This window comes from Talpa occidentalis, unplaced genomic scaffold (assembly GCF_014898055.3).
Source record: "Talpa occidentalis isolate TD23 unplaced genomic scaffold, MPIMG_talOcc4v2.1 talOcc4.2, whole genome shotgun sequence".
In the NCBI taxonomy this organism is placed as follows: Eukaryota; Metazoa; Chordata; class Mammalia; order Eulipotyphla; family Talpidae; genus Talpa; species Talpa occidentalis.
Window position 1 is genome coordinate 37,412,839 of NW_023602073.1, and position 27,214 is coordinate 37,440,052.

At 43.8% G+C, this 27,214-nt stretch overlaps 1 long non-coding RNA gene across 1 annotated transcript in view; it reads right to left on the bottom strand.

Annotated features, from left to right (window-relative positions):
- LOC129146298 (uncharacterized) overlaps positions 1 to 26,855 on the bottom strand; it is a 41,666-nt gene extending 14,811 nt beyond the window's left edge. Inside the window, exon 1 of the long non-coding RNA XR_008552860.1 lies at positions 26,627 to 26,855. This is a non-coding gene — a long non-coding RNA (uncharacterized LOC129146298). The remainder of the gene's footprint in view (positions 1 to 26,626) is intronic.
- Positions 26,856 to 27,214: the final 359 nt, after the last annotated feature.

A 27,214-nucleotide genomic window follows, 5' to 3' on the forward strand; every position in this document is an offset into this window, starting at 1 on the left:
AGTTGGCTTTTCTCCTCTGCTTAGCTGCTGGGCAGTACACCGGCTGCCTTTGGCCACCAAGGCCCACTGACACCCCCAGACTCCCATCTCTGGGGGTGGACAATCCCATCCTTCCTCAGGGTCCCCAAAACATATCAAACTTGCCAAGGTCCTCCCCCTTCTGGCGGGATTGTTAGTCCATTAGTCCAAGTTCATCGGCTTTTCCCTTTGTCCACACTGGGGAGCTCTGAGTCGTGGTCCTTTCTCCCCCGACGATTCTTGCTGCCTAGGCGGGGATTGTTGGCTGGTCCTCTCGGGCATCTCCTCCTCCAGGCGAGGTCTCATCCCGCAGCTCCCGGACCTTGCCCTTCCCCTGTCCCGCCATGACACGTCCAGCGCTGTCACAGGCAAACACTGTCTGCTGCTCCTCAGTCCCTCCCGGTCTTCGGAGGGCTCCATACCGGTCTACATGGATCATCTTGCTGACTTACACCAATTGTAAGAGAGGAAGGAATGGACACGGGGCAGGTTTTCTGATCCAGCAGACTGGGTCCAGGAGAAGAGAGTCCTGGAAGCCTCAGTGGCTTTTGTAGGCTTTTATTGGGATTTACTGGATACATGGCAGGTAGGGGTGCTAGGGGGTCAGGAGGCTGACAGGCCTCCCAGCCCCCAGCAAGTCTTCACTCTTTCTGGGCTCTCTGGCGTTCTCTGGTGGTCTCTGCTGCTCTGCTCTCTCGGTTCTGCTTACGTTTCTCTGCTTTTGCTGTGAATGCCACCCTTAAAAGCCCAGTCTTAGCCCAGGTGAATCCCATCTACATATGCCCACACCCTACTCCAGGTGCCTGCATCAGGCTTGCATTCAGACCACAGGGTTCCCTCATCTATCCTAAAGGCGGGAGGGCAGAAAAGCCTGATAGTTTTATCTTACCCTACAGTGTGGTTTCCGGAGGGCTGGGCGGGCTGGGTGCTGGGCAGGCCGGCACTGCTGAGCCCCTGAGCCCGCTGTCTGGCCAAGGGCCGCTTTACCGAGCTCATGCAGGAGAAAGTGGGCTTACAGGACTGGATGGAGGAGCTGGAGCATCGATGTATCCAGATGTCTGGAGAGACTGACACCATCGGTGAGAGGGGAGGCTTGTGCCCTGCAGCTGGGGTGCTATGCAGAGGCTGGGGAGACCCCAGCAGCTGAGCTGTCTGCGCGCCCTCCCCCTAGGAGAATACATCACTCTCTACCAGACCAGAGAGCAGTGATGAGGGAGGAGCACCAAGAGAAGGAGGAGTCCATAAGCCAGCTGGCCCTGGACAAAGAGGAGATGAAGGTAGTCAGAGCTCTGGCTCCATGGTGGTGCGGCTGGGGGCAGGGCGGGCTTCTGAGCATCTCTGCTTCCAGGTGAAGCTGTTAGAGCTGCAAGAGCTGGTTTTGCGGCTGGTGGAGGCACGCAACGAATGGGGGCGAAGGCCTGAGCACCCGCCCAGAACCCTGCTGCTGAGCCCACTAGCGCATGCCTAGTCCCCAAGAAGCTTGGCACCGCCAACGTCCAAGGTGAGGAAAGCCCCTAACGGGGGCTGGTTCAGGAAGAGCACACTCCGCCAGGCACACAGCATCCTGTCTCTGTCTCTCTGTAGGGTAAAGAAATATCAGGCTTTTCTGCCCTTCCGCCATCAGGATAGATGATGGATCCTTGTCCTGAATGCATGCCTGATGGCGGGCACCTGGAGTAGGGTGTGGGCATAGGTAGATGGGATTCAGCTGAGCTAAGACTGTGCTTTTAAGGGCGGCGTCACGGGGACGCCAGCAGCAGCAGTAGAAGCCGAAGCTGAAGCCGGAAGAGAAGCCGAGATCACCAGGGAGCCCAGATAAAGTGAAGATTTGCTGGGGGCTGGGAGGCCTGCCAGCCTCCCAGACCCCAGCCAGCACCCCTGCCTGCCATATGCCTGGTGAACCCAATAAAAAACCTGCAAAGCCACTGAGGACTCTGACTCCTCCTTTACCCGGTCTGCATGGGATCAGAAAACCTGCACTGTGGCCAGTTCCTGCCCTTACAATTGGCGTTAGTCGGCAGGATGATACATGCAGACGGGTGTATGGAGCCCTCCGAAGACCTGGAGGGACTAAGGAGAACAGACTGCCTGTGACAACGCTGGAGGCGCCATGCTGGCACAGAAGGTGGAAAATGTCCACGAGCTACAGGATGACACCTGTTGTGAAGGAAACGCCCGAGAGAACCAGCCAACGACACCCAAAAGGACCAGCCAATGACCCCTGAGTCAGCAGAATCAACCGGGAGGAGAGGACCACGATTCAGCACTCACCGGTGCTGATGCAGGGAGAGGCCAATGGACTTCAACTGATGGACATGAACTGAAAAACTTGGACTGACAATCCGGCCAGAAGGTGGAGGACCTTGGCAGGTTATGGTTTTTTTTTTTTTTTTTTGAGAATCTGGGGTGGCCAGTGGGCCTTGATGGCCAAAAGCAGCCTGTGTATGCCCAGCAGCCAGGCAGAGGAGAAAAGCCAACTGAGAAGGCAAAAGCTCGTACTGATGCTAAGTTGAGAAGCCCTAAGCGGCTGTTAAGCAGCCTGGGTATGCTGAAGCCCTGTGAGTCTCGTAAAATCACCTGTGGGTGATGCCCTGCTCATTCTTGAGTGAGGGTGAGGAGCTGAGGAACCTGTCCTTGGGGGACGGGTGGGGAACGTGGCTTGGGTGGAGCCCAAGTCAAATGTAGCGTTTGGATCCCCGACCCATGTGCTTGTGCCGTGGGTTGGCTTGAGTGCAGGGGTCTGCGAGTCGCATTGGTGGCTATAAAGGTCGAGTGTTGGAGCGACTGCAGACAGAAACCTTGAGGGTTGGCGATTACCCCAAGAGAATAAAATTGCCAATCCCAGAGCTAGTGCATCCTGGGGGAGGATGCGGTGTGTGGCTTGTAGCCAAGACTACAGCCAGAGAAGGCCAGGAAGCCTGACGGCTCTTGGCGTGTTGCAATAGTAGATGCCTGAGTGTTCCCCTCCCTCGTATGAGCAGTGCCTTCGGCAGCAGATTTGGTGGCTCATCTGCTGGTACCAATAATTGTCTTTTGCACTAGGTTGGTGCCCTGCCTGGACTTATTTGTGTTTCTGTTGTATTTTGTTAAATTGTATTTTGTTATATTCGATGTATTTGCTTTTGTGGGCCATGGCTGCATTGTTTGTTTGCTTAGAAAATTGTATATATATGTATAGACTGTATGGCAGAAAACCCTGAGGGGGTGGACTGTAGGGTAAAGAAAATATCAGGCTTTTCTGCCCTTCCGCCATCAGGATAGATGATGGATCCTTGTCCTGAACGCATGCCTGATGGCGGGCACCTGGAGTAGGGTGTGGGCATAGGTAGATGGGATTCAGCTGAGCTAAGACCGTGCTTTTAAGGCAGCATCACGGGGACGCCGCAGCAGCAGCAGTAGAAGCCGAAGCTGAAGCCGGAAGAGAAGCCGAGATCACCAGAGAGCCCAGATAAAGTGAAGATTTGCTGGGGGCTGGGAGGCCTGCCAGCCTCCCAGCCCTCCAGCCAGCACCCCTGCCTGCCATATGCCTGGTGAACCCAATAAAAAACTGCAAAGCCACTGAGGACTCTGACTCCTCCTTTACCCGGTCTGCATGGGATCAGAAAACCTGCACTGTGCCCTGCTCCTGCCCTTACACTCTCTAAAGAACCAAGTAAGGTGAGCCTTGTCCACGATGTGCAGCCGACCCAGGGCGAGGCCCAGCTGGGCCTGACTCCCCTCGAGAACGCCTCTGCGCAGCAGGTCGTTCAGCTGCTTCAAGAAATGCAGAACTCCCAGGAAGGCGTCACCATTGGAAACAGCCCATGCCTTCCCTTCTTCTACCAGGCTGACAACAACGAGGTGAAGATAATGGTGGTCTAGGCCACCGGCATGGGGCCGGAGGCTCTAGTGCCACCTGGCCCTCACCAACCCATCCCTGTTCCCCAGGCTTTCCCACCCTGTCCTTTGGCTCTTCCTTCCCAGTCCTTTCATCCCTCGGCTTAAAAAAGGGGTCCAACAACTCCCCTATCTAATAGGGTGAAATAGGTGCAGACCCTAGCCTCTGAGGTTAGGGCTGTGTCTTAATTGAACTCTGGACTAATCATACTTCCAGAGGCAAGGAGCTAGAAATATCCAGCTAGTTATTTAGGGGGCTCCGTTCTACAATATAGGGGCTCCTTGAATGACCAATTGAATCCTTACCAGGCCTCCTTGCACAGGCCTAGGTTATATTAGGCAATTTTGGGCCACGCGCCCCCCACCTCACCCAACCATGTCGAGCGGGGCAGCACTTTGAAAGTCTGCACAGTTACACAAGAAGGGACAGTTCCCAAATTTACCCCCCCCCCTTTCTCTCTCTAACTTCATATTCACCCTGGAAAGTGACCTCGAGGACCCGCCAAGCTCACCAGGGAGCAGGACCCAGGGAGTCTCTGCACCAGAAGTGGACACGCCCGTCCAGTCACCCGCATCCCCGCGGGGAGTGTCCGGGCCTCGCGCTTCCCCGTCTGTCTCGGGCCCAGGCCCGGGGACTCGCGCTGGGCGGGGCGGGGACGCGAGAACCACGAGGAGCGAAGACGGTCACGAGCACCAGCGCGGGCGCGTCACGCAGAGACGGGAACAGGGGTTTTCTCTGAGAGAACGTGTGATGTCCCCCAAGGACACCTTCTGTTGGGACAAATGTTTTCTTTCTAAAGATTTATTTATTTACACACGCGAGAACTGGGCACCCGCCGCCCCGGGGAGGTTCATTACCGGCTCCAGCAGCCCCGTTGGTGTCGTCACGCTCTCCGCGCTCAGTCGTCGCCGCGCTCCGCCCGCTCGGCCACTCCAGCCCCTCCTCCGGCCTCGGCACCGCACCACACTGCGCTGCGCTGCGCCACGCCACGCACGCCACGCCACGCCGTTTGGCCGAGTGCACATGTGCAATGGGAGGGTGGCAAAGCCTGAAGCTTCCCCCCTACTTACCCCCACACCCCTTCAGATGCATGTCGTCATTCCACACCAACCACCAAAGCACCCACAACCCTCCACCAGTCCATTGTGGTTCCCCCTTTTTCTCCCGCAACACCCCTCTGGTAACCTCAATTCTATGGTAGGATTTCTAGGGTTTGATTTAATTGTGTCCGTTCCTTGGTTTTGATGTTCCGTATATGAGTATAATCGTCCAGTATTTGTCTTTCTCCAACTTACTTCACTTAGTGTAATCCCCTCCAGTTCCATCAGTTCCCTCCATGTTGTTGCAAATGGCATGACTTCATTTTTTTGTGTAGTTGAACAGTATTTCATTGTGTAAATTTACCATAAATTCTTTATTCACCCATCAGTCCTCGGGAATTTAGACTACTTCCACAACTCAGCTGTTATAAACAGTGCCACAATTAGCATAGGAATTCATCTATCTCTTTAAGTCAGTGTTTTTGCATTTTGGGAAATAGATACTTAGGAATGGAATTGCCAGACCATATGGAAGATATATTTTACTTTTTTGAGAAACCTCCATACTGTTCCCATAAAGGCTGAACCAGTGTACTGTCCCACGAACAGTATATGAAGGTTTCTTTTTCTCCTCATCAATATTGTTGTTTCTGATATTTTTGTTATGGGCCATTCTCACAGGTGTGAGGTGGGTGATATCTTGCCAAAGCAATCCAAACCAAAAAGAACAGAAGAATTACACTACTAGACTTCAGACTATACCACAAAGCTATAGTAATAAAAATAGTATGGTAACTGAATAAAACAGACAAGTAGACCACTGGAATACAATTAAGCACCAGAAATAAACCCATGCTTATACAAACAAGTAATCTTCAACAAAGAGCCAAGACTATATATACATTGGGATAAGGAAAGTCCCTTCAATAAATGACACTGGGAAAAGTGGACAACCAAATGCACAAAAATTAAACTGGACCACTGTTTCACACCATACACAAAAATAAACTCAAAATGTATTAAAGACATGAATGTAAGACCTTAAGTCATAAAGTACATAGAAGAAAAACATAGACAAAACACTCCACAATATTGGCTTCAAGGATGTTTTGGGGGACTTGACTCCAAAGGCAAGGTAAACAAAAGCAAAATAAACAAATGGTGGTTCTCCCTGGTGGCGCAGCGGTTGAGCGCTGGGTTGCGAAGCTGCCCGCAGTCTCTGCAGCGCCGGTTTGATCCCCGGCTGCTCCCCGGCCACCGGAGGAGGGTCCCACATGGCGCGCAGACCTCTCCTGCGCCCGCTGCTCCCTCAGCAGTGTACCTCGGTCCTTCTGCCTGCTCTGCTCCCCGCTCTGGCTCTGGTGAATTCTCTCACCCTCCCACGCTTCTGACTGTACCCAGTGCTTGTATAAATAAATAAACAAATCTTTAAAAATAAATAAATAAAATTTATAGATTTAAAAATAAATAAATTCATAGATTTAAAAATAAATAAATAAACAAATGGCAATATAACAAACTAAAGCTTCTGCACAGTGAATTAAATATCGTTAAAATAAACTATCATTAAAATAAAAGATATCTACTGAGGGGAAGAAAGTATTTGTACATCACACATTCTACAAGGGATTGATTACCAAAATCTGCACAAAATCTACAAAGAACTCATACAACTTAGCAAAAGAAAACAAATAACCTAATCAAAAAATGGGCAGGAGAACAAAATAGACACTTCTCCAATTAAGACATACAGATGGGAACAGACAGGGGGAAAAATGTGGAGGAGTGAGGGTGCCTAGTGGTGGGTGTGGTAAAATATACCTAAAGAGGTGTAACCTATACCTCTGAATCATAGACAGTGTTGTGAGCCAATGTTATCTCAGTGGAAAACAAAACATTGGTTTTTGTTCTCATTCAGTGAACATACAAAAATATGAGATAGCAAAAGTAGACATCAAAGGAAAAGAATATTCATTGTCACTTATCATCAGGAAAATGCAAATCAAAACTATAATAAAAAGTTCTTGGAATTATCATTGGATTACAATACCATGTAGATTTTTTGAACAATTTTCCACACCTTGATATGAAGATGCCTCACCATACCCACTAACAAAGTCCTAGAGCAAGTCTGAATAATTTGAGTCTATAAATATTTCTAAAACATTTTTGAGACACTATTTTCTCAGTACCTTCTATTGTATACTTAAAAAAGGAATTTTTATGAAATAAATTTAAGACAAAACAGTGCTACCTTGCCTAACAAAAGTAGTTATCTTGTTTTCATTTGATTACTTTTTAAATAGTGACCACTTTGGCAACAGCAATATTCATCTGCTTGAGAACAAATATTATCCACATGTATGAGCATGTATCTCAACACATATTGCAGCATATCTCTGATGACTCACTTCATTTGTGTTTCACAAACATCTTAAAATGCTTCTGAGGTCCTTAGCTTCTGGGTGAAGTCAAACTACATGGACAGTTCATTTACTACATGCAGCTGTAAGGCACCAAATACTAGCATTTGTCCTAAGCATTAATTTTGAAAAGAAATTTTACAAATTGCAAAAACATTTCCCTTTTGTATAGGAGTGAATAAATGATTTAACTTAATTTCACTTTTACTTTGATTTCAAATCCTTCTTACATGCTTTCATTAAATAACTTAATTTTATCCAAATGAGAACTAGTTCTTCTTACTCCATCTTTGTAACCCTCATAAGCATGTGTTCTTTTGTTAGGCCTACTCAGCCGCCTGGTCCTCAATATTTAACTGGAAAAGAATCTCCAGCATTTGTCATTAACTGTAGTCTCTCTGCATCTGGTTTAGCTATGATCTTTGTATATTTATGTATAGTCTTTTAAGCAGACATTTTAAAAAGAAAAAAAAATGTAGGACAAACGAGGAAAAGAGAATGAGGAAATTAAGCAAAAATCTTGTACTGTAGCAGAATTTTTATAGTGTCTGGTAAAAAAATTGGGTTTAAAATTAAATTGATAATTACAGAGTTTCTCTAAGCTAAAATATATTTTAATGTTTCTATAACTTTTTGAGGGAACATTGATTTACAACACTGTATATAATTTAGGGATATAGGTTCACGCCTCATAAGCTATATGTTTCCACACCATGCCTACCACACATGTATACCCAGAATCCTCTCCATAGACCACTGAGCCTCCTTCCCACTCATCCCCTCTGTAGCCTCTATTCTGCAGCCATATTTCTAGTTTGTTTTTATTAGTTTTGTCTGTTCCTTTTGTTTATTTCTCTGTATTTCATATATGAATCAAATCATCCAGTATTTGTCTTTCTTCTTCTTAGTTCCTTAGCATAATCCCCTCCAGTTCTATGCATGTTGTTCTGGCAAATTTTCATCTTTTTAAACTGAGTAATATTCATTGTACATGTATGCCACAACTTCTTTACCCACTCATCTATCCTTGGGCACTGAGGTTATTTCTATAACCAATGCAAATAGTGCTGTAGCGAACATAGGAGTGCAAATATCCCTTTGAATTAGTCTTTTTGTAATTCTTCTAGTGCATACCTAAGTAACTTCAGATAGATACCTAGGAATGTTGGATCAACCATCAGATCTGTTTTTAATATTTTGAGCAAACTCCATACTGTTTTCTATAAGGGCTAGCCCTGTCTGCATCCCACCAACATCCTCCCCAACACTTGTTCTGGTCTTATCAATATGGGTCATTCTCACAATGTAAGGTGGTAACCCATTGTGGTTTTGATTTACATATGATGAAAAGTGATGATGAACATTTTTTCATGTTCCTGCTGGTCATCTATATGTTTTGTTTGGAGAAGCGTCTATTTTATTGGATAATTTTTGTTGCTGATTTTGTAGATCTTTGTAGATCTTTGATATTAGAAAATACAAATATTTTCTTCCACTCAGTGGGGCATCTTTTTATTTTAATGATAGTTTATTTCACTGTGCAAACTTTTCAGTTGGGTGTCATCCCATTTGTTTATTTTTGCTTCTGTTTACCTTGCCGTTGGAGTCAATTCCCAAATACATCCCTGAAGTCAATGTAGTAGAGTGTTCTGCTTATGTTTTCTTCTATGTATTTTTTATGATTTCAGATCTTACATCCACATCTCTATTCCATTTTGAGTTAACTTTTGTATGTGGTATGAGACAGTGATCTAGTTTCATTTTTCTGCATGTGACTGTCCAGTTTTCCTAGTACCATTTGTTGAAGAAAGTTTCCTTTGGCTCCTTTGTCATAGATTAATTGTCCATATAAGTATGGGTTTATTTCTGTAGTCTCTAAAAAATGTATGTTAGAATTTAGTGTGATAGATAATATTTTGTTATTTTATAAAGAATATGGTAAGTTGGGCTACTTATCTACTTTGGGTTATCTTCCCTCCACATTCAATCTGATGTTAAGCAGACCACTTAGTAGTTTGTTTTGGAATCTTTATGGAGCAGATAAATTTAAAGATTTGGGGATTTGATTCATAGTAAATAAATAAGTAAAACTCCATGTCTTACCTACCTATGAAAGATGAAATAATTGAATTTCACAACTCTGAAATATTAAGACAAGAGTCAGTTTTCCTACTATGTAAAAAAATGAAAGGACATTATTCACCACATTATTCACCACTTCCTGAAAGCACAACAGGGAGTTAATTGAGTAATTATAACTAACTTAATCATAATGGAAAGGGAAGTGCTATAGCTTATACTTATTAAAAATCTGAAAGGTTACAATTTGTTATAGAATTGAGTCAAAATTGAGAACTATCTATTAACCTAAAATATTCCATGTAATGGTAAAATTACAAGTACTTATGACAATTGAAACGAACAGTAGCATCATTCCAGAAATTAGCTTTTGCATTTTAAAAATTGCCACAATATTACCCTTTGTCACAATAGTTGATAAATAATTTTAATGGATATGGCATTCCTTATTTCATATGATCATTATGAAGTTTACATGAGTAAATTCATATAAAGCATATGTCAAACACAACAGTTCACGTATGGAAAATCTTCAATAAATTATAAACTAACAATTAATTGCTACCTATTTCAAATTACCAAATAAGTAAATATACAAATTGTGAGGCAATCTTCCCATTGATGATGGCCTTGATCTTCCACTAGATAATCCATCCATTATTGGATAGCTCTAATACTGAGAAAGGAAACTTGTATATTACATTCCAGCCTTCAACTTTTGCTGTCAGTTTTGTTCATTGGACAACACAGACCAGCTTCCCTGTTTTCCACATGACAACTCTTCAAACATTTCTGTACAGCTACATCCTCTTCCTTCAGACCTACCCCTTGACAGTCATCTTTAGAAAACTGAACCTGGAAATGACCACTGTAGTCCACCGTAGTATAATCAGGGTAGAGCTTAGATTTAATACTTTATTAGTACTACCTAGAGATTTAATACTTTATTATTATTCCACCCTTATTCCAGACACGATGTTGGAGGTCAAGTTTAAATATTATTACTGACATTTTGTGTTGCAAATGACAGAAACTTAATTAGCTTGAGTTAAAAGGGAATTTACTAGATTCTGTCATGTTATTACAGTAGAATGACACTAAGAGATAAAGATGCACCTCAGCCACAGAAGCAACTGACCCAAGGAAACTAAAATTAGAAAGAAGCCTCTCCTGTTCCTGTCTATACAGATCAGATCCCTGTGTTGCCCCCATAGTGGAGACATGGCTACCTGCCAACCCAAGGTTTTACTTCTTAGACCCCAGACTTCCTAAAAGGGACTGTCTTACCATTCTCAGATCTGATTTTGGAATCCTCAGAAATAGATTCTCTTTCTTGGGTCAAGTGTCCACTTCTGGTCTTATCACCTACGTCATGTTGTACCTTAAGTGCTTATGTGGCTACCATTCTGTATAGGTAGAGAGTTAATTTCTAGAAAAGATGTGCTGGAAGGACAGCCCTGCCAGTGTTCACTGGAGAACACATTGTTTTAGTTTTCTTTTTTTTTTTTTTTTTGAATAGCAATTAGTTTAACCCACATTAACATTTATATTTAAACCTCAGTTTAGTCTCAAGTCCTGTTCTATTCTTATGATTATGACATCATTTTTACTAACTGAACTTCAGAACACCTTTGCAGCCTATATCCATTGCTTTTGTATTCTAATTATCCAGAGTCTGACTTTCACATCTTCGTGAGTGAATGATAAAGTGTACAGAGTTACAGATAGAACCTTGTTGCAGCCCATTAGAAATTTCTTTGGGGGTGAACATGGATCCATTAATCAATACCTTTTGGGAACAATCATTCAAACAACCACGATGTCTTAGAAGTGAATCTTTGTAGGAGCTCATGGATGTAAATGTCAGAGACACTGAGGTTAGAACACTCAACATCTCCTCATCCCACGGGCGAAAACAATTTGAGGAGCAATGTTCCTGCTGCACCAAAGAATAAAAGCATTTCTTTTTTTTTTCTTTTTTAAATTAATATTTTATTTTATATAATTCTTATATCATTTTTCATTTTTGCACAATGTCTGCATTTTCATTTTGGTTATATTGCCCATACAATTGCACCCCCTCCTTTATTTTGACCCGAGTCCTTCCTCTCCCTGCCCCCCCATAGGGTGTCTCTGGTTTATAGTTGCTTGTTGATTTTGATTTTTACTTTGTATTAATTAGTCTTTTTTCCTGGTCCCTTATTTAGGTTTTTAAATTCCTGCTCTGAGTGAGACCATCTGGTATTTTTCTTTTTCTTTCTGACTTATTTCGCTGAGCATGATCCCTTCTAGCTCTATCCATGTTGCTGCAAACTGCATGTGTTTATCTTTTTTGATTGCTGAGTAATATTCCATTGTGTATATGTACCACATCTCCTTGATCCAGTCATCTATTTTTGGGCATTTGGGTTGTTTCCATAGCTTAGCTATTGTAAATAGTACTGCTATAAACAAAGGTGTGCAGGTGACCTTTGGAATTACTGTTTCTGTGTCATTTGGGTAAATACCTAGGAGTGGAATTGCTGGATCCTATGGAAGCTCTATCTTTAGTAGGTCAAGTAATCTCCACACAGCTCTCCATAGTGGTTGGACCAGTTTGCACTCCCACCAGCAATGCAGGAGAGTTCCTTTTTCTCCACAACCTCACCAACATTTGTTGTTGCTAGTTTTTTAATATATGCCATTCTCACTGGTGTAAGATGGTATCTCATTGTAGTTTTGGCTTGCATTTCCCTGATTACAAGTGATGTTGAACATTTTTTCATATGCCTGTTGGCCATTTGCATTTCCTCTTTGAAGAAGTTTCTTTTTAGCTCTTCTGCACATTTTTTCACTGGATTATTTTCTTTGCTTTGTTGAGTCTCATCAGCTCTTTGTAGATTTTTGTGATCAGTCCTTTATCATTAGTGTTGTGTGCAAAAATTTTCTCCCAGTTGGTGGGATTTCTCTTTGTTTTGGTTATTGTCTCTTTTGCTGTGCAGAAACTCTTTAATTTGATGTCGTCCCAGCTGTTAATCTTTGCTTTCACTCTCACTGCTTTGGGTGATGTGTCTGTAAAGATGTCTTTGAGATACATGTCATGTAGTGTTTCACCTGTATTTCCTTCTATGTATTTTCAGGTCTTATGTCTAGTTCTTTAATCCATTTTGAGTTGGTTTTTGTGCATGGTGTGAGGTAGTAGTCAAGCTTCATTCTTTTGCATGTAGTGACCCAGTTTTCCCAGCACCATTTATTGAACAAACTTTCTTTGCTCCAGTGCATATTCTTTGCTCCTTTGTCAAAGATTAGCTGACCATAAATCTGTGGGTTTATTTCTGGATTTTCTATTTGGTTCCATTGGTCCGTGTGTCTGTTCTTGGTCCAATACTATGCAGTTCTGATGATTATGGCTTTGTAGTATAGTTTGAAGTCTGGGAGTGAGATGCCTCCATTCCCTTCTTTTTTATTTCAGGAGAGCTTTGGCTATTTGGGGTTTTTGGTGATTCCATATGAATTTCATCAATAATTGTTCTATTTCTTTGAAGAATGTCATTGAAATTTTGATTGGAATTGCATTGAATCTGTAAATTGCTTTTGGTAGGATGGCCATTTTAATAATGTTTATTCTTCCAATCCATGAGCAGGGGATGTCTTTTTTTATTTCAAGATGGGCTTTTCTCTTGGGCATGAAGTGGTGCCTCATCGTGGGTTTACCTTTAAATTTTTTTTTTCTCCACTAAAGAGAAAGGTATTTTTTTAAAAAGATTTATTTATTTATTTATTTATGCAAGCACTAGGTACAATCAGAAGTGCAGGAGGGTGAGAGAATTCACCACAGCCAGAGTGGAGAACAGAACAGGCAGACTGACGAAATACACGGCTGAGGGGAGCAGCGGGCGGCAGGAGAGGTCTGTGCGCCATGTGGGACCTTCACCGGTGGCTGGGATCAAACTGGTGCTCCAGAGCCTTCAGGCAGCTTCGCAGCCTAGCGCTCAACTGTTGCGCCACGAGGGGAGGCCCAAGAGAAAGGCATTTTTTAAAAATGAAATCCAAAGCAGAGGAAAAATAATTTTCCACCCATTTTCCCTTGGAAGCAAATTCACTTCCTGCTTATATTTCATTCCTTCACTGTTTTGTGTGCTCACTGAGGAGACTCATTAGCTACCCCCTGTCTTCCCCGCCTTCTTTTTCATTGTCCCCCCACCCCCACTGCTTTTCTAGGCCTGCTAAGTTCTGGTAGCCAACAAGGGTAAAGCAGGTCCCATAAGGAATTATTGACAATCCGCCCAGTAATGCCAAATGAAAACAGTGCAAGCAGTCACAGATGGCCTACTTGAATAAGTGCCGCAGACCAGCTTTTGGCAAAATGTCGGGTCAGAAGTCCTTGAAAGGAAAAGACGGCCTAGGTACGGTGTAAAGGACTGAGGGGAAGGAGATGAGGCAGTGAGGAGACACTGACACTGGATGAGGTGCAAGTATCTTCTGCTGAGAGACTCAGCAGGTCTTTCTTTATTCAATTTTAGTAATCAGAAAAAAAATGCATTATCATGTGTAAAGCAGAGACAATCAGAGTATTCTATTCCCATGGACTACTGGCTCCTACAGGTTTCAGCTAGACGGTAGCCTTCAAGGTCAATAGATAAAAAACCAAACCTAACACTAAAACTTATGATTTCAGCTAGACAATTCCTAAGACAGTGGATAGCCGCCAGTACACCCCTATCAGCTAAAGCTTAAGCAAGAAAAGGCTTTCCTTATTCGCATGGCCTTCAGCCGGCACCGGCTGCTACTCAGTTATCAGAACTTTTTCTACCTAGAAACTTAACACAGTTAACTTCATTTTAAAACTTTCCTAAGAAACTTCTAAAAAAGCAAAAGAAGGACTTACTATAATAGTTGTGCTGGTTTGCTTGTCAGATATGTACAATAAATTGTCTCCCATTGTCAAGTGGGTCAAATTGTTTAATAACTAATTTCTAAACAGACAATTTTCCACACCATCCACCCACAGTCTGCTGACACGTACAATCCACTGCCCAATATACTCTCTAATAAATTTTTCTCTCTCTATGACCAAGAACAAAAAACGAAGGGATGCCAGATCTTCAGCCCCACGGTGTGAGGCCCTTTCTCTTTGCTGCTTGTCAGTATCCTATCCGGCTGGGGCAACAAGACCCCCTGCAGCAAATAAGCAAGAGCAGGACCCCTGTAAGAATCTCTCCAGGGAGGGAGAACAATGAATCAGTTTCTCAGCTACCTGGGGTTTCCTCATGCAGGCTTGTCTCCCACCAGCAACCCTATGACACCTTCATTATTGAGGAATCCCAACTCCAATCCTTCAGAGGAATGACATTTTAGGAGCCTTCAAGGAGAAGCAGATGTTTCTCTAGTGAAGAAGGCAGAGAAAGATGGTCCAGGCAAAGGGACCAGCATATACTAAGGGACGAGAAGGCCTAGAAAAGAATGAACATTTAGGAAGTGTCTAGAGGTCAGCTAAGTTAGAGGGTTCCCAGGTAGTGCATGGCAGGGCGTGATGGGAACACACTGGCCATGGAGGGCCAGGTCAAGTCCAGATGTGAAAAGTGAAGGAATCCCTTTGTTACAGGAGGACGAGGGGTACCCCAGGACCTCCAAACCTGTCTGCTCTAAATAGGTTCTGCCACCCAGCACATCAAGACAAAACGTGCTCCAGTGCATAAAAGCTTCAATGGAAAACAACTTTATTTTTTTTTTAAAGATTTATTTATTTATCTATTTATACAAGCACTGGGTACAGTCAGAAGCGCGAGAGGGTGAGAGAATTCACCAGAGCCAGAGCGGGGAGCAGAACAGGCAGACTGACCAAGTACACTGCTGAGGGGAGCAGCGGGCGGCAGGAGAGGTCTGCGGGCCATGCGGGACCCTCCTCCGGTGACCGGGAGCAACCGGGGATCGAACCAGCGCTGCAAAGGCTGCAGGCAGCTTCACAACCCAGCGCTCAACCGCTGCTCCACCGGGGAGGCCCTGAAAAACAACTTTAATACAATTAGTGTGCAATAAAGAGAAGAAAAACAGGAAGAATACAGTTTCCAAATCAAGCACCAAAAACTACCACCCATGCGCTTGTGGGTAAATGCCCAGGCAAACAGAGTTAGCTCAAAACAGGACGCAAGTCTAAGGCATTTCCTGGTGGGGGCCCATAGGAAAGGGGCAAAAGGGGCCAGGAAAGTCTAGAAGGAAAAGAGCAAAATCAGGGCTTCCCCGTGGCGCAGCGGGCTGAGCGCAGGGCTGTGAAACTGTCTGCAGCCTCTGCGGTGTGGGTTCAATTCTGGCAGGCCAGGGAGATACCCACATGGCGCGGCAGACTTCTCCTGCATCGCCCGCTGCTCCCCTCAGCAGTGTCTTTGGTCCTTCTGCCTTTTCTGCTCCCCACTCTGTCTCTGGTGAATTCTCTCACCCTCCCCTGCACCTGGCCTATACCCCAGATCTTGCATAAAAATAAAATAAAAAACTAAATAAATAAATAAATAAAAAGAAACACGCAAAATCAAAATCAAAACCCAAATCAATATAAAGGCTGCCGGTGTCAGCCTCCCCACAGGTCTCTTCCCCACATCTCTGTCTCTTTCAATTGTCTCCTTCCATGTCCCCCAAGTTCCTGATACAAGCCCAGGCCAAGGAGCAAGTACAGCTTCTTCACGTGTCTCCTGCTCACTGTCTCCTCCAGGTGCTGGTCTTGGTATCCCCTTCCTTCCTTCTCCTGCCTTCTCTTGCTCCCCGTCCCTGCTCAGCTCCACACTTCCATGACAGGGCAAGTGAGACACAGGGCAAGCTAGAAATTAGGCAGTTTTAGGGACAGTGCAGGAGGGGACCTCTGAAGAATTTAGGGATTTTCTCCTCAATAAACTTTTTCTTTCTCAAAACAAACCTGCCTCTTCTTGCTTGCTTGCCTGAGAGTCTGCGAAGTTCCTGCTGTGGCTTCCTGAGACACCAACCCGTGGGGGTCTAGTGGCTGGGACTCAGTGCTGCACCTGCAGCCTGGGATCTGTTCCAGGCTGGAAGACTAGGCCTGACAATTCCGGTATCACAAGGAACCTGGAAACTCCCTTTCCTGGGGATTGCCTTGTTACACCTTCAGCTCTAAAATCATTCCTGTGTATTGGCAGCAAGGTAGTTTCTCCCTGTTTGGATAATATTAAGTATTCACCTGCAGGAGGGTGGGGGAAGAACTTTCAACAATGCTTAAGAGAAACCCACACCTTGACCATTCTCTCTGCTATCTGATGAGCACTAAATTAATTTCCATATGAACGCATGATGTGGAGGTAAGACACAGAAACACGAATTACAAGAGACACTGCCAGCTCTTATTAAATTTCCCAGAAACACAGTGTGTGCATTAATTAGTCTAAAGCACCTGGAATCTAATGCAAGAGAGATTTACAGGGAGTAGCTGTACAGAGATGGATTAACCCCAGAAATAGGTTTGGCTCTGAGGCTGATGTTTTCTTTTCCTCTCTGAATGGAACAAGATAAGATACATTACTTACAAAATGTAACCATTTCTGGCAGTTTTACCTCTGGTTCCTGCCTCCTACCCCCACCCCAAGTGCTGCCAGTCACAGAGACTGGTTCTGAACACAAACCCCAAAGTTAACTATTAGCCACCTGGGGCCTCTTAAGCTCAAGCCCCAGAGATGCTTGCGGGTGAATTGTGCAAATCTGGGGGGAAAATGCCAGTTCCTGATCCTCTCAGGCTTGGCCCTGTTTTCTGTCAATCCAGCTTTCCATGATGAATTGAAGAATTTCCCATATGGCCGAAGGCACCAAGGCACCATCACTACTGGGCTTAATCCTAATGCATTTTTTAAGTCCCCCTTTTTTAACCAGGCGCCAAGGAGAAAGGATCAACTTGAAAAAATTCCCTGAACAGGCACCAAGGAAGCAAGAGGCATGAATGCCACTTTCTTTGAAAGGCTGAGGCTCTGGGAGTAGAAGAGTTGTCATAAAATGCAGGCTAGAGCTCCAGACCCCCTGGGCTGTGACCGAGGCCAAGGCCAGTGTGGCACCCTCAGGACAGTTGTGACCTGCCTCTTTATGCTCCTGTGGAGAGTTCAGCAGGTGTGATGGGATTTTTTGGAGTTAGTGGGTTTGGAGTGCGGGGTCCTTGGGCTCACTCTGGGAAAGGTTTCACCAGAGCTCCCGTTTCAGCAATACGCGGTGAGTTTCCCAGGCAAGTTCCTCCACGAGAACAGAGACATTGGTTATATTTAAAAAGCAGGTTTGTTAGGGAAAGGACAGAAGAATAAAGGACACTTGCATAGACACAAGCAGGCAGGAAGAGCTGCCCTGAAAGGGACAGGTTGGCTAAGAGAGGCCTGCATGTTTGCAGGCAGGTGGCCTTGAGGAGAGCGGCCTCCGCTGAAGGAGGTCAATGAGGGGAAGTACAGGTCACGGGCAGGTAGGGAGCTGCTGCCCTGCAGAGGGAGAGGGTTGGTAAAAAGAAGCACCTGCATAGGCACAGAAGGCCGAGAGATTGCTCCCAGAGCCTGTGCAGAGACTGCACTGATAAAGTCTTCTCTTGTTTGGGAGGGGCTTACTCCTTGTGATCCTTAGGTTAGTTGCTTATTTTTTTTTTAAGATCTATTTATTTATGCATACAAGAGCTGGGGTACAGGCCAGAGGTGTGGGGGGTGAGAGGTTTCACCAGAAACAGAGTGGGGAGCAGAACAGGCAGACTGACTGAAATACACTGCTGAGGGGAGCAGCGGGCGAGTCAGGAGAGGTCTGCTGCACCATGTGTGTTGCTCCCTGGCTGGGGATGGAACTCGTCCTGCAGTGGCTGCAGATAGCTTCATAGGTTGCATCTTAACCCTTTGTGCCACCAGGGAGGCCCATTTGCTCATTTTGGATAACTATGTAGAATCTGAAAAGGACAGGAGATTCCACAATGGACTTGATCTCCATATCTTTACCCTTGAACCTTTGCTCTGGACACTGCCTACAGCAGCTTGATACCTGCTTGGATCTTATGCTTTGTAAATTGGGCTTTGGCACCTAAGGATCTTGGTTTCCATAGCTGTGTCAACAGCTATGCTAATCTCTTCTACCCCCAATTCCTGTGTGAGCCATGTTGCTGGTCTTGTGGGGCCGCCTTTGCAGTTTTGCTATTCCTGTCCTCCATCAGGTGAATACCATGTGAACAGTCTTGTTCTGGAAAGAACAGACTTATTTTGCTGTAATCTTGCTGAGTGATCATGGGCAAGTCACTGAACCCCACATTTTCCTCCACTGTTCCACAGAGAGGTAGAGTGGCATGATCTCCAATATCCGCATAATGATAAGATCCTATTATTTTACTAACAGCAACCTTATGCTTTCACATTGTGGTGGACATGGTGATGGGCCTCCCAGATGGTCCTTCTGTAACAGGGAGCTTCCCAGGAAAAGGGAAGTGCCAGATTCCCTGCCCCACCCAAGGGAGGTTATAGCTGATCAGGAAAGAGAAGAAGCTGAAGAGGAGACTGGAGAAGGAAGGAAGCAGGATAGAGAGCCAGAAGGAGACCTAGAGGAGGCACATGGAGTGAAGAGACATGTGAAGAAGCTGTGCTTGATGTTTGGTCCTAGACGGACTGAAACAGATGTGGGTGAGAGACCAATGGCAGCATTGATCTTGATTTTGATTTTGCACTTTTCCTCCAGACTTGTCTGGCTGTTTCTGACCCTTTTCTATGGGTCCCCACCAGAAGGTGCTTTAGACTTGTGGCAGACTTTTTGGGCCTCAGTGGCCCTGCTTTGGTTCAACCCAGTTTGGCTGGGCATTCACCCATGAGGGCATGGGTAACTTTAGGTGTCTGATTTGGAAACTATATACTTTGTCTTTTCTGTACTGCACACTAATTGTATTAAAGTTACTTTCCATTAAAGGTCTTGTATGTTTTGTCTTGGTGTGGCAGACGGCAGAACGTATTTAGAATGGGCAGGTTTGGGGGTTCTGGGGTGTCCCTCTCTTGCCCTGTAACACTTAAGTGAAGACCTTATTGTCCAGAGTTGGAAAGTGTCACCAGGAAAAATTGCCTCAAATTGCCTAAAGCTATATACCAGAGTCAATGATGCTCCTCAGTTCCTCCTGAATAAGCAGCCTTCCTGCTAAGCCCCTTCATGGAGTCAGCTTCCGAGAAAGCCCAGCCTGTCAAGGTCACTCCCTAGAGTTGTACAGTTTGAGCCTCTGACTGCACGTCCCCCCAGCCTTCCTCCCTCATTGTAGAGGAAATGATGTCTCAGATAATGACTTGCCAAGTTCATTCTATAAGCAGGGCTGGGACTAAGTCTTCAGTTTCCCACATCTCAACCAAGTCCTCCTATCATTCCTCACTGATTTCCTCAACCTAAACCACTTTTCTTTGCATATGGAGAGAGAGAGACATGTAGACAGAGAGATAAATAGAGTCATCCATCCATCTCCTCTGCGAGGAAGAATAATAAGCAAATGCATGCATTCATGAGCTCATTGCCTCTACTTTATATAAATAAACCATTGGCTTTTGTTTGAGGGAATTTTTTTATGTCCTTGAGAAGCCATATCACATAAAGACAATAAGCTGTGGCTCAGGAACCAGGAAAGGCTCCTTATTCTCAGATTCTCATTCTTGTGCTGCAAATATGCTGCCATTTGAGAGTAGGATTTTTTCAGAATCCAAGACTGATGGCTGGGGGATAAGAGTGGGGAAGGGTAATCATGTTATTAAATGAAGGTTCCACAAAAATTGATGTCATTGGGGAAAGCAGTATGAAGGAGAAATAGGAATTTCTGTATACACACACATATTTGTATATATTTATATACATATATTTATATATACACATTTATATTTTATATATGTATTTTTAGCAATATCTTGTGGTCAAAATTATTTCATAAACATTTGATAATAATAATAACTCTCAATGGTTTCAGTTATTCTCACAAAGAGTGGATGACTTGAGGGGTGGGGGAGGGATGGGCAAGATACAGAGCATACTCACAGCACCTCGTTGCCAAGCTAGTGTATTTTGAGTGCCACTCAGTGAGGTAGAGGTGATGAAACTTGTTGCACCAGGCATGTGTTTTTGAAAAACATGCTCTCTATGAAAAAGCTAAGGGACAGACATTCTTTAACCAAAGCACTGAACACTGTCTGCTACAGCACCTGTTTTCTTGTTTGGGTTAAATCACCCCAGGTGATTTAAGTCAGACCAGCTCCTTCATTTCATAGGTGAACAAAAACAGAAACCCTGAGAAGAAAACAGCTTTTGCAGGTCGGCCAAAGAGTGACTGATTTAACAAAAGCAAACAATTCCAAATTGGAAATACATACCTGGTCCGTGGTCTGGAGAGCACCCTCTTCTGTTTCAAGAGCCCAGGGTGCATGGGTGGGGAGGAGAGCAAAAGCCAGCTGCCGCTAGGCTCCCCGCCATGTGCACTGGCATCGGGACTGCCCCATGCAGGCTGCAGGCTCCAGCCAAGAGTGGCCTGCAGCATGGTCAGCAGGTTGTCCAAGGACGGTCATGGAAGTCACATCCTAAGAAAGGAGCCAGAAAGCAAGAATTAAGCATTTCCAGTTTTATAACTAAATAGCATTCCAAGGTACTATCAACTATAAATCAAATGTGATGTTAAAAAGGAAAAGAAACGAATCACCTAAATGGAAATAACTGTCTCCGATCAAAATATCTTGCAATTAAATATCCATTTCTTCTCTAAGTTCTAATTTTCTCTTAGGAGAAGTCAATGTTTTTGCAGTGACAGTCCAAAGTCATGAGGAGAACAGTGTGAGGTTTTATCCCTGGCACTGAACATTTTAAAGGTATATGTTTTTAATAACGCTTTAAACTGAAATATATCTTATTTATAATCAAGTGCATGAAAATTGGTATTTACATTTTATAAACCTGATAACCACTGCCCCACTGACCAAGACCAAGAGGACATTTCCTGCTCCCTAGAAGCTTCCTGGAGTGCTTGGATATCTAAATAACATTAAAATATTACGAAAATGGAAACCTCCACCATCCGGGTGGCTAGCTCATCCCAAACCTGGCATTATCCTGAAGACAGGCCTCCTAAGACATTCAGGCACCCGAGCTCAGAACGCCCCACCCACTGCCTCCTCAAAACAGGACCATGCCTTGAGAACATCTTATTGACAAGGTAAAGGAAGGCTAAGGCCTAGGGTAAGGCAAAACTTTATTCTTTGCTCCCTCTAAGGAGCCATGTGGAATGGGGGATTGCCGCAGACCAGCTTTCAGCAAAATGTCAGGTCTGAAGTCCTTGAAAGGAAAAGACGGTCTAGGTGCAGCGAAAGGGACTGAGGGGAAGGGGATGAGACAGTGAGGAGACACTGACACTGGATGAGGTGCAAGTATCTTCTGCCGAGAGACTCAGCAGGTTCTTTATACATTTTTAGCAAGCCGTGAGATGACAATATCATGTGCATAGAAACAAAGCAGAAACAATCAGTGCATCCTTTTTTCCATAGACTTTTGGCCACTACGTGCTCTCAGCAAGAAGGCAACCTTCGAGTTTAATAAAAAACTAAGCCTTACACTAAAACTCATTGTTTCAGTTAAACAATAACCTAAGACAGTGGATAGCCGCCAGGACACCCCTATCAGCTAAAGCCTAAGCAAGAAAAGACTTTTCTTATTCGCATGGCCTTCAGCCAGGGGACCGGCTGCTACTCAACTATCAGAACTTTTTCTACCTAAAACTCCTTAACTCAAATAGCTTCATTAAAAAACTTTCCCAAGAAGCTTCAAGAGAAGGCAAAAGAAGGACCTACTATAATTGTGCTGGATTGCTTGTCAGGCATGTACAATAAATTGTCTCCCATTGTCAAGTGGGCCAAATTGTTTAATAACTAATTTCTAAACAGATAATTTTCCGTGCTGTTCACTTACAATATGCTGATACGTGTAATTTATTGCCTAATATACTTTCTGATAAATTTTTCTCTTTTTTTGTGACCAAGAACAACAAGCAAAGGGTTGTTAAATCTTCAGCCCCACGGTGTGAGGCCCTTTTTCTTAGCTGCTTGCTAGTACCTTATCTGACTGGGCCAAAAAGGCCCCCTGCAGCCGGGGATGGTGAGAACCTGAGGTTTAAGGAAAACCCGGCATTTGGGGATGACCTGATAGTTTGTCTTATAAGTTATGGTTTCCAATAAAGAATATTGAACTTAAAAGAGTGTTCATCAGTTTGTTTAATCGCCACTGGGTGGTAGAAACATACATCTTGAAGTTGAAAAACGATGCTTCTGGTGTGTTTAAGTCCCTAAACTGATGTTTGCAGGAAGTTTGCCTTTTCTTTCTTCTGGATTGTAGAATCAAGTGCCAAGTATCAACTTTCATTCCATTTTTTTTTTCCCAGTGGGAAATTTTCTTCAATTCTCAAGTCAGGATTTACTAATATTTGAAGCTGCTGTCACCTGATGATTTTGGAACTGATTTCACCAACCCTCTTCATTCCAGTACACATTTCAAAATCCTTCATACTTAGAATCTTCACCCTGAAGATTTCTTCTGTGAGGGGTGTGAAATAGAAAGTTGCGGGCCTCCCTGGTGGTGCAGTGGGTGGAACACTGCACTGTGAAGCTGTCCGCAGCCTCTGCAGTGTGGGTTCGATTCCCGGCCGCCCAGGGAGAAACCCACATGGCACGGCAGACCTCTCCTGCCTCTCCCGCTGCTGCCCTCAGCAGTGTCTTCTGTCTGTCTGCCTGTTCTTCTCCCTGCTCTGTCTCTGGTGAATTCTTTCACCCTCCCATGCCTCTGACTACACTCCAGTTCTTATATAAATAAAAAAAAATCTTTAAAAAGAAATAGAAAGTTGCCTGTATTTTCCAAAATTCAAATCCTGGTTCATAAAAGGGCTTCAATCACTTCCCCCACCTCTCAAAAACACTGTCCCAATTCCTTCCCACTGCACGTTCTAGTTAGGAACTGAACCAAGCTATATTAAGGACAATTATAAATGAAAGACTTGAAACTGTGGATCAGAGGGAGGGATAGTGGAGGAAAGATAATTGTAAATAGATGCCATCATTCCTCATAGGGCCCAAATCAGCCTTTGGAACAAATAAGCCAATTTAATTCCTCTTGTTATCTCTCATAAGTGAGAATTTTGAGGAAATACCAAATGCCTGAGAGTTTAGGACATTTTTTTTCTTTTTCTCCAAGTGGGAGTTGGAGTTATGTGATTTCAGCAAGGTTGGAGGATGGTGTGTGAGGATAGCAAGAGGTTCCAGTGGAGCTCAGACTGAAGTCCAGCCCTTGCTATGCAACTAGTGGGCTCTGCTCATGCCTGGACACTTGTTTTGACAAGGTAAAACTTCTATTTACTTCTATAGAGATGGGTTTGCTTTCTGGCTTCAGGAAAAAAAGATTGTTATGTGTAGATGTCTAAAGCGAGAAATACCACCTTGGCCCAAAGATCTATTTATTGTCTCATTATTTGTACTCCCATTTTTACTACGTTTCGCTAATTATATAATGTAAATATCACACATTCATTGTGAACAACTCAAACCATTTATAAAATATGAAACTTTTGAAATATAAAAATATAATAAAAATTATCTTGTCATCTTACCATAATAATAAGCATTAATATTTTCGTGACATTTTTGCATGCATCTCTTTACATATCTATGTGTTTTTACATAAACAGCATTTAGCATAAATGATAATTTTCCTGGGATACCTTTCCACACCCATATCAGCAGATTTATCCCCATCTCCATTTTCCCCAAGTAACACACGTATCTTAGCCAGAAAAAAACTTGAGGTTTTGCATGCAAATAGTTTATTTGGGTTCATTACCCTGGGAACAGGAAACATAAAGCAGGGAGTGGAAGAAAAGTTGATACCTGGGTGCTTTACTGACCTGGGTACTGCCATGGGCAACTGGGGTTCAATCTCCCTGGGGCCCTCTAAGGAGCGATGTGGAATACACCTCAGAATTGTCCACCGATGGAAGGAAAGATGGAGGGACCTATTTACTCGCTGATTTCTATCTCCCATAGATCGAGGGTCGCCACAGGGGCTATTAATTCCCTCTCCTAGGTTGTACATGAGTGAGCAGGTGCCAGACCAGTGCAGCACTTCAGGAGTGACAACATAATCCTTTCTCTGGAAATCACAGTATTTTCTTTCCTTTTTCCAGAATTTATACTATTTTTGCTGATTTGATGGGCTCATGTTTTAATATTTGGTAATTAAACATGGTTTTGACAGGGAATGAGTAATAAAAAAATAAAGCAACCCAATTCAACCCCCTTTTGCTCTTTTGATTGTACCATAACTTACAACTTAATTGTCAGAAATTCTCTCTTAAGAAAATGTAGAATTGCTTCCGTGTTTAGCCTTTGGGGATTTGGGGTTCCCTTTTTGGTAATTTACTTGACACTTATTGATATAAGAGTGTTAAGTCATAAAGTGCATGCTTTGAATTGTTTCTGTCAGTAGAGACTTCCAAATTTAATGGATGCAGACAGGTGAAGACCAAGAAGAGGGAATGTAAATCGCATATAGGAAATTATCCACTGTGGCAGAAAAACAGAAACCAAATGGTGGGGAAGTGTTAAATAAGGTTAAAATTAAGCCCCTACCCCTTGCCCAGCAGGAAGGTTTGGGAGGCTTGAACACAGAGAGAACTGATGAGGCTGCTCTGGGTCCCAATCCGTAAGATGGATCCCTTTGACCAGGAATGTGGAGGCAAGGCCAGGACACATTCTGGGTCAAAGATCAAGCCCCCAGGATCAGACACCCCTGTACTAACCAGCCCAAAACTAACTCCCCAAAGCAAAACTGACAAAACTGTTTATAAAAGGGAGCCCAAAATCTTTCTTCACTTGTAGATCTTTCCTGTCTCCCTAGCTGCTTCTCTTAGCAGTGTATTTGAACAAATGTGCCTTTTCTGTTCTCCAGTTTGCCTCTGGTGAAATTTTTCACCCCTGCACCTCTGGTCTGTCAAGGTATCATTAAGAATTTGAAAACCAAGCCCCCACTCCTTGGCCAGAGGCAAGTTTGGGAGGCTGGAATGATAAAGGGAGTGGATGGAACTGCCATGGAAACATGGACCTTAAGCTGGTGAGGCCCAGAACTGATGATCCTCTATGCTGATTCAGATCATCAGTCAGGACACACCCAAGACTAGTCACCCTAACCAGTCAATGGTTCTAAAGCGTAGAGACTTGGGACCCAAACTCTGAGCAGTCCACCCTTCCTGTTTCGCCCTCTGCTTCTTTTAGCAGTGTATTTCAATAAATTCGCCTGGTATTTCCCATCTGTCTCTGGTGAACTCTTTCACCCCTGCAACAGGGCCTCCACCTTGATTCTTCCCCACAACATTCTATATCAATAATCTTTGTTAGATAGAGTGGTGTGATTTCTTATAAAAGAAGATGGAACCTAACCTCTTCAACTACACCAATCTTCCATCTACCCAAACCTCTACTCTTTGTTCTCTGAATTCAGCAAATAAAAATAAAACTTAAAAAAAAAAAAAGCATGGGCCTCCCCTAGTGGCGCAGCGGTTGAGTACTAGGTTGCGAAGCTGCCCACAGAATCTGCAGTGCCGGTTCAATACCTGGCCACCAGCGAGGGTCTCACATGGCACCACAGAACTCTCCTGTTGTGCCCGCTGCTCCCCTCAGCAGTGTATTTCGTCACTCTGCCTATTCTGTTCTCTGCTCTGGCTCTGGTGAATTCTCTTACCCTCCCGCACTTCTGACTGTACCCAGGGCTTGTATAAATAAATACATAAATCTTTAAAAAAAGAAAAAAAGCAAATAGCAATTACATCTACCAAGTTGCTCAAGATAGAAAGTTTGGCAGCATCTTTAATTTCTGTCTTTCCCTCACTTTCTATATCCATCCAAAGCAGCCCTATTAGCTCACATCCTAAGCAAAGTACCACTCTGACCCACTCCTCTCTCTTTGTCTACTGCAAGTTTCTCCGTTGTTTTCCCTGTTGCATCTTGTTCTCCTACAATCTAGTTTCCCCAATGCAAAGAGATTTTCCTCAAACACAAATTATTCAATTCACTCCACTCGCCAACACCTCTCTCCATTTTCACAATTAGTTGAAGTTCAGGCCATCCCCCTGAATTAGGAAGTTCTGAGTGACTAGTTTCTGTGACTATCTTTGACCTTATCTCACAATTCCTTCTCCTTTGTCCACATGAAACACTGACCTCCTTTTTCTTACTGCAGGGTGATTCCGTCCTTTCTGCCTCTCTGTGCTCCCCTCTGCAATTGTGCTTTCTCCCAAACTTTGCTGTAGGCATCCTGGTCTGTCAATAGAGTTCATATTGTCATTTATTGAAGTCTTATAGTTTCCATGAAAGAATAATGTTTTCATAGCTTTACAGATACATACATTTTATTAAAAATATCCTGATGGGTTTCATATTTTGATGTTATCCTAAATGGCATTGAAAATTCAATTGGTTTGTTACGATCCTTTGTACAGTTCCTATCACCATTTGTTATTTCTCTGTTGGATATTTTAAAACTTATTTATATTGCTTTTATTCCCTGCCACTGAAAAGTCAGTTTTATCACAACAATTTTATCACAACAGTTTTATCTCTATATCTTGATCACTAGAACACTATCAATTCTACAAAAGTACAGTGTAGTTTCTCAATAATTAGTCATTGTTTCTTTTGAGTGAATATCATATATAGGTAACCTTGGAAAAAGTAATTAGCCTCTCTAAATCTCCTTCCTCAGATATTAATATATATGTAAGTGCACATATTGATATATGTAATATACAT